This window comes from Martes martes (genome assembly GCF_963455335.1).
Source record: "Martes martes genome assembly, chromosome: 4".
In the NCBI taxonomy this organism is placed as follows: Eukaryota; Metazoa; Chordata; class Mammalia; order Carnivora; family Mustelidae; genus Martes; species Martes martes.
The window spans coordinates 179,976,473-179,984,015 of NC_137891.1; positions in this window are offsets into that span (position 1 = coordinate 179,976,473).

Here is a 7,543-nt window from a genome sequence, read left to right on the forward strand (position 1 = left end):
TGTCATTAGGGTGTCATGTGGGGGGCCGAAATGCTCTCCAGGGCCTTGTCAGGCAGGTCCAGGAGTGGTGATTTTAAGTTGAGGGCCGTGGGGAGCCACTGAAGGGTTTTCAGCAGGGTGAGGCATGATGCCTGTGCCCCAAACAGAAGGCACTGGTAGGGGCAGGCCCACAACCCCCGCTTCCCGACTCAGCCTGGAGCTGTGGGGTGGCAAAGTTGTGAGAATCGTCAGTTTGCCTTGGGGTCTCAAGCCTGACCCTCTGCCACTGCAGGAAAGCGGCCTCCGTGGGGAGCCAGGTCTGGGTCTGATCTGACCCACTGAGCATCAGGGAGCCATGCAGCGTTGGGTGGGGCTGGGGTTGGGAAGGGAGAGAGAGCAGGGGACCAGCTTGCCAGGCCTTCCTCCGTTAGCGCTGGGCCACCTGGGCGTGGTAGGCACAGTGGCTGAGTCAGGCTTTCCTGGGACCTGACCCTTGCTGGGCCTGCCTGGTTGGCCACCCTGGCTCTGTTACTGGGCTGTGGCTCCTGCCATCACCACCGGCAGGGAGCAAGCCTGCAATCCCACAGCAATCCGGGCACTCGAGGGCCCCCCCAGGCCAGGCCCAAGCCCCATTCCTAAAGCAACTCAGCTACCGATGTCCCCACTGGTGAGCAGAGGTGGACACGGGGAAGTGGCTGAGCCTGGACGGGAGATGGTCTCACGGGCTCCCTCCCTCATTGCCCTGATGGATATGAAGCCCTCCAAGGACGCTGATCTCTGAGCTGCAGACTGGGATCTGTGCTCAAAGGCCAGGGGGCAGCTGTCTGGAGCCTCCAATGGACCCCACGATGGGATAGAGGGGACATTTTCTTTCTTTCTTTCTTTCTTTTCTTTTTTTTTTTAAATTAAGATAAACCCAGCTCTGCCCTCTAGAGGGCCTAGAGGCGGCGACACCCCCATAGCAATAAACACATCGGGCTCCCGGATCTTGGCTCCTAAGCACCACTCTCTAATGAAAGAACCCGGGACTCCTTAGAGAAGTGGCTGATTCCAGGGCTGAGGCAGGGAACGTACAGGATGAGTCTGGAGCATCCTGTAGGGATAGAGGGTAAGGAAATACTCAGAACAAATAAATAGATGGGGGGATGTCAGACCCAGGAGCCAGCCTCAAAGAGATACCCATGGCCAAACCTGGAACAGGGTGAACAGGACAAATAATACAGAAATAAATTGTAGCCCGGTAAGATACATACCCACGAGTCCAAACTGATAGAAATAATGGTGGAAGAAATAAACAAATAGGGGACACCAGACACATTTGCCTCGGAGAAGAATTCCACATAATTCATGCAGATTCTCACCTCCAGATCCAGGCTTGGAATGCGAACTGGACCCAGGGACACCCTTCCAAAAAATGGAACCGTAGAAAGGGTTAAAAAAAAAAAGAGGGGGAAACAAATTTTACAGTGCAGAAACCCAGCAAACACTACCGTAACCCAAGCTGACATCATCAGTGAAAACAGAGTCAGGGAAGAAGGGATATGTTGCTTGAATTCCAGATCGGGTATCAGCAAACACTTACATGGGATTTACTGGTACCAACCACTAATCTCAGTGCTCTGCTCGTGACTACTTGTTTAATAGTCACAATGACCCTTTGAGGTGGGTTCCACTGTTATCCCATTTTATAGATTTGAATACCGAGGCACAGGGAAGTCAAGTAACTTGCCAGAGTCACCCGGCACATGCATGGCTGGGGCAGGAATCAAGCCCATGCCACAGAGCCCCTAATAAAATGCTTTTCTGGGGGCACCTCGCTGGGTCAGTCAGTGGAGCCTGCCCCTCTTGATTTCAGGGTTGTGAGTTCAAGCCCCACGTTGAGTGTAGAGATGACTTGAAAAAAAAAATGCTTTTCTGTTTGTCACTCTCAACTGCCAAGACAGGACATTGTCGCTATCTCTGCCACATTGGGCACATCCCTAGATACAATTTGAAAGCACTGGTTCCGGGGAAACTGAGGCCACATAACCTGCCCAGGGTCCCCAAATACCTCAGTGCCCCATGCCCCAGGCACTCAGACTGGGGTGGGGGGAGGAGAAGATAGAGATGGGTTTGTTGCCTCCCCTTTTCCCTTGGTGGGCGCTGGGCGCTGGAGCCACAAAGATGAATCCGGCCCCTCTCTTCCCTCAGAGAGTTCTCAGCCGCAGGCAGGAGCCAGGCTAAGAGGGAGAGGAGTTGGGGGTATGGGAGCCAGAAGGGGACACCTGATCTAGCCTGAAAGGTTCAGGTGGGCTTCCTGGAGGAGGAGAAGCCACCCAAGCTGAAACACAGGTCAAGTGGGAGTCTGCCAGGTGAGGTGGAGAGAAGGGGCCCCCAGAAGAGCCTGTCCCTGCCCTCCATACTCCAGACCTCTGAGGATAGGGCCTGAGTCTCCCCCACTGGACCAGGACAAGCCACGCTCTGGTTCCAGCACCACCCTAGCCCCTGGCTGTCATGGCATGAGCAGCCCTATGATGCCAGCCCCGCTCTCGTCCCCACGCCAAGCAGAGCCTTGATCTCCGACCTCCGTTGTCACAGCTGGGAAGTGGGCTCTCAGCCCGCTGCCTTCCCCCGGCTCTGAGCTGCAGAGGCCTTGGCAGAACTTCGATACACCCAGCGAAGCCCCGAAGAAGGTAAAAGCAGTAATTAGGAGGGTGCCGGGTGGGGGTTGCCCTCCTCCTCAGCTGCTCCCAGTCTAGGTGGCAAGTTAAAACAGTATCACCGGGCACGGGGCTCAGATTTCCTAATTAATTAGCAAATCCTGGAGGACTGGGCAGGTTCTCCGCCCTCCTACCAACCCCACCTCCAGCTGTGGCCCAGGGCCCAGGACAGGGCCTGCGGCAGAGCAGATGCTGCTAGAACAGAGGTTGAGGAAATGAGCGCTGGGGTTCTCGGCTCTGGGGCTCCGTGCCTTCACCCACGCCGAGCTTTATGCCCGGATCTCTGGCTCCCCAGAGCCGAGTCCAGCATCTAGCAGGCCCTCAATAAATACATGCTCAATAAACAAATGAATGAGGGGAACAGGGGCCTTAGGACCCAGTGGGGAGCCATTTGGAGCCAGATTATTCAATATCCCAAAAAGAGGTTGTGTTGCGGGGGGAGTGTTGAGGTGGGGGGCGTGTGTGACACAGTCACAGTTACTGCGGGCCGGCTGGAACCACACAGGCAGTAAAGGAGAAGGAATCAGTATATCTGAACACCTACTATATGCTGATCAGCGTGCCAAGCCTGAGACCCACGTTGTCTTACTGAAGGATCACAATGACCCTGCAAAGCATGGATTTACCCCCACTTTAGAGATGGGGAACACTGAGGCTCAGCACCGTGATCCCTCAGCCAGAAGGTGACAGAGCAGAATTATGAGACAAGGGTCCTCTTGTCCCACCGCCTGCTGCTGAGTGACATTTGGGGGTTTTAGGGGTTCTTGGGAAGCAGGGTGGGAAGAGGAAATCAGGGGCTCTATTGGGCACCTATTGAATTTCCTGGGGGAGCCTGGCCATGTCCCGCAGTGTCTCTGGGTCTCGGTTTGTCCATTTGTAATGTGGAGGGCTGGAAATCCGTCCCAGCTGGGATGAGGGGTTCCTGCCCGCCCCCCCCATAATCTGTCCCGGCTCTCTTCCCAGGCAGTCCCCGGCAGCAGGCCCCGCTCCAGCCCCTCGGGGTCTGGCTTCCCAATCCAACCCTTGTCAGCCAGTTTCTGTCGGCAGAACCAGACCCCGGTTTCTGGGAAGCTGTGGCCGCATCCCGCCCTGACAGGGATGGGGGCCCCTCTCTCTCCCTGGGCCTGGGCCCCATTTCAGCAGCCTCATCACATTCCCCAGTGGCCTCCGCAGCCTGGATGGACGGATGCAGTTTCCACACTGGTCTGGCAGAGCCAGGCGGCTGCATGACCAGGTCTCCTGCTGGGTGGAGGGGGCCTCCCCTCCAAGGACCAGGCCTCAGGGTCAGTTAGATCAACCCCAGCATCTGGGCACAGACAGATGCACGCCCCCCCCTGCCCCAGGATGCATTGGCTGTGCTCACCTCCCCCAGATTCTGCACCAGCCAGTGCACTCTGGCACCCCAAACCCACCCGGCTTCTCCATCTGAGCTCTCCCCACCCCCATGGCCCCTCCCTATCTCTGCCTGTGAAAACTGTCCTCAGCCTCCCAGACGCAGCCGGGGTTCCCCATCCTCTGAGATACCCCCCAGAACCACTCCTGCTCCCTGAATTGGGAAAAAACCACCCCAGCTCTCCCCTGGCCACCTTCAGCCCATGCATGAGTGGAGATGCAATGGGCCTCAGACATGTGTCCTTCTGTCCCCAATTCATCCTCTGAGCAGCTCAACTTCCTTTCTTCAAGAACTATGCAGTGGAACTGTTACTATCTACCCCAGGGGTGGGGGCACTGTGTACCCCATTTGCCCAGGACCCGACTTACATGGGTTGTCCTCCATAATTAGCAGTAGTGTTCCTCTTCGCTCTCTGTCCCCATTGGGATGATAATTTATTCGGTCACCCCACCACGAGACACGGAGAAGGGAGGGACTTTCCCAAAGCCCTAGAGCTAGCAAGTGGCAGAGTCAGGCTTCGAACTGGGCAGCTCACCCCAGAGCCCTGCTCCTCCCTGATGGATCTGGGCATGAATGAGCCGAGAACATTCCCCAGGGCCTACTATGCGCCATCCATTGCCTGGAGCTCTTCCCCACACCCCTGGCCTGACACACCGGCTTCCTCTGACCTTTGGGTTCATGTGTCCACCCCCGTCCCCCTTCTTACAGGTGCCCTGGACCCCCTACCATATTTCTTTCCTACACTTTCGATCCTTTGCAGCTATGGGCTCCCATGATGTGATAACTCTCTGTCATCGATGCCCACCTCCTGCCCAGCGGCCAGTTCCAGGAGGGCGAGGACAAGTCTGTTTTGTGGCTCCCCGGATCCCCACCGGGGTGCCCCCACCCATCTAATGAAGGAAGCAACCAATGGTGCTTGGCACCAGGGAGAGGGTCAGGGGTGGGAGAACCCAGGTGGTGCCTTCACAGACTCCCCGGCCTGCTGGGGAGAAAGGCCCAAGGGAAACATCCAGATAAATTCTGTGGCTTGCCGGGCCTTGGAACTGGGGCACCCAAAGGAAGAGCCATGGGCTCAGTCTAGGGCAGGTCAGGGAAGGCTTCCTGGAGGAGGTGGTGTCCGAGCTAACTGGAAGGGCGGGGTAGTAGGGTGAGTACGGAGGGTGTTGGGCTCAGGAACTGAGGCAGGAGCTGAAGCTGTGAGCGCGGGGTGGGCCGCAGGGGTGGGCAGGGGTCTGAACGAAGACGACCTTGTTGCCCTGCTGAGGATTTGATTTTTATCCTAAGGGTGGGCACCAGGGAGCAGCTCAGTGGTTTTCAACTGGGGGAAGGGAAGGTGGGCAAGAAAAATCTCAACTTGCATGTTTTTTAAAATTGTGTTGTCCTTTTGTAAAAAAAAAATGTGTGCGTGTGTTTGTGTGTGTGTGTGTGTGTGTGTGTTGACTTACAAAAAGAAAAGCCGATTTATTTGCGCGCCCCTGTGGACCAGAGTCCCTCCTGCCTGGCCCTCAGAGCCTGCTCTTCAGAACGGCTCCCAGGACGGAGCCACGGAGGCTGCAGGTGTCCCAGTCCCATCCCCCACCACCCCATCCCCAGCCATCTGTCTGCGAAGGTCCATTGTGATGGCCTCTGACATCACAGCAGGGGGCAGCGTGATGTCACAGGGCTCCTTTGTGGCTGGGGAAGGCGAGGTGGCCCCCACCGGAGGCCCCCTTCCCACTCCCGCCCAATCCTATTAAGCATGGGCTGGGGACAAAGGAAGGCGCTTTGTGTTTTAACCCTGTCTGAAGTGAGTCACAGGCGGCGGAGGGAGGGGATGGCAAGAGGTTGTCCATTCCGGAGCCTGCCACCTCCCCCAGCTGGGCCTGCAGGTCAGGCCGTTGGCCCCCCGCTGTCACCACCAGTCAGAGTCCCTTGCCAGGCCTTGTACCTCTCTCAGATCTGGGGCAGAGCCTGGGATGGGAGGCCACAGGCAGGACCTCCTCTTGTGTCCCCTAAATGGTGATATGGCCGCCTTCAGCCCATGAGACGAGGGAGGCCCTGGGGGACTCCAGGGGCTCTGGGCTGGGAGAAGGAGGCAGAGTCAGAGGTGGCAGCTTCAGGGCATAGAGGGGAACCAAGGCCTAGAGAGGGACAGGCCTCGTCCCCCAGCAGCATCAATGAGCACTCATCAATGAGCACTTATTAAGCTCCTACTGAGAACCACGCTGGTCCATGCTGTGGGTCGTCTGATCCCTGGAACTCTGGAAGTTGGCAGCCAGGACCAACCCCACAGACCCGGCTACTCTGAACAGGCATTCAGGGAGGGAGGCCCAGCTTGGGGACAGCTATGTTCTTCCTCCTTCTCCCAGCTGTCTCTGAGGGAGGAGGGGGCAGGACTCCCTGAGGCTTGAGCTCAGGGGTCAGAGGGCCTGATTTCCAGTTCCTCTTCTGCAGTGAACTTGCATGCCCTCTCCTCACTGAGCCTCTGTGTACCCGTCTGTAAAATGGGACGAATCAGACCCTTCTCCCAGGGTGGTGGTAAGGACTGGATAAAATCACGTGAGCGCCCTGCGGGGGGTGGGGGTGGGGGCAGGGTGCCTCAGGGCTGGCACCACCACCTCGACCCCCACCCTGGGACATCTGCCCTCAGCCAAGCCCCCTCCCAGGTGGTGTCTGGACCCCCTGAAGGATGTGTCTGGGAGGAGGGTGCAGCCGACTGGAGGCACCTTGGTGGGGTCGGGCAGAAGCTTCAGGAGAGGCTCAGCTCCCACCCCCCAGCGGGCTCACCATCTTTGGCAGAGTCCTCGGGCATGCAAGGAGGCTGGGGGGGGGGGGCTCCATTTTAGGCAACAAAGCCCCTTTTCTCCCCAGCCTGAGGAATGCCTGGCACCCCTCTCTCCTCCGCCTCCATCTATGCGGGGACGCAGACCCCAGGGTTCACTCGGTGGGGCCCAGGCTGGACACTGGCCCTGCCCTGAGCCTGGGAGGCCCCCGAGGCCCTTTACCCCTGCCCCCCCCCCGCCACGCACCACTCCCCTGCCCGCCCTCACACACACACACACCCGTACCCATATGCAATCCCCAAACAGCCCAGCCCTCAGATTGGAACCCCAGCTCAGTCCAGAATCCCAGGCAGCCTGGAGCAAACGGGTCCCCAGCTGGCCGCGCTGGAGAAAGGGCCCAGGCGCCAGGACCCCGCCCCACGCTGGCTGTTCTGATGTCTTTGTGCTTGTTGTTTTTTAAAAATACCCTCACCTGGCAAAGCAAAAAGTCACAGCTCCTCCACCCACACCTGCCCCATTTTTTGAATCGTCCCAGCCTCTGAGCCCCTGACTCTGTTCCTACCCCTTATGTTTACCAAGGAGGTCAGGCCGGGACTGGTGCGGGAGTGGGGGTGGGGGGTGCGGGGTGGGGAGGGGGTGCGGGGAGGGCCGCATGTCTGCGCTGCAGACTCTCATCCTGGCCAGGGCTGGAGAAAACAGATCTCCGTGGT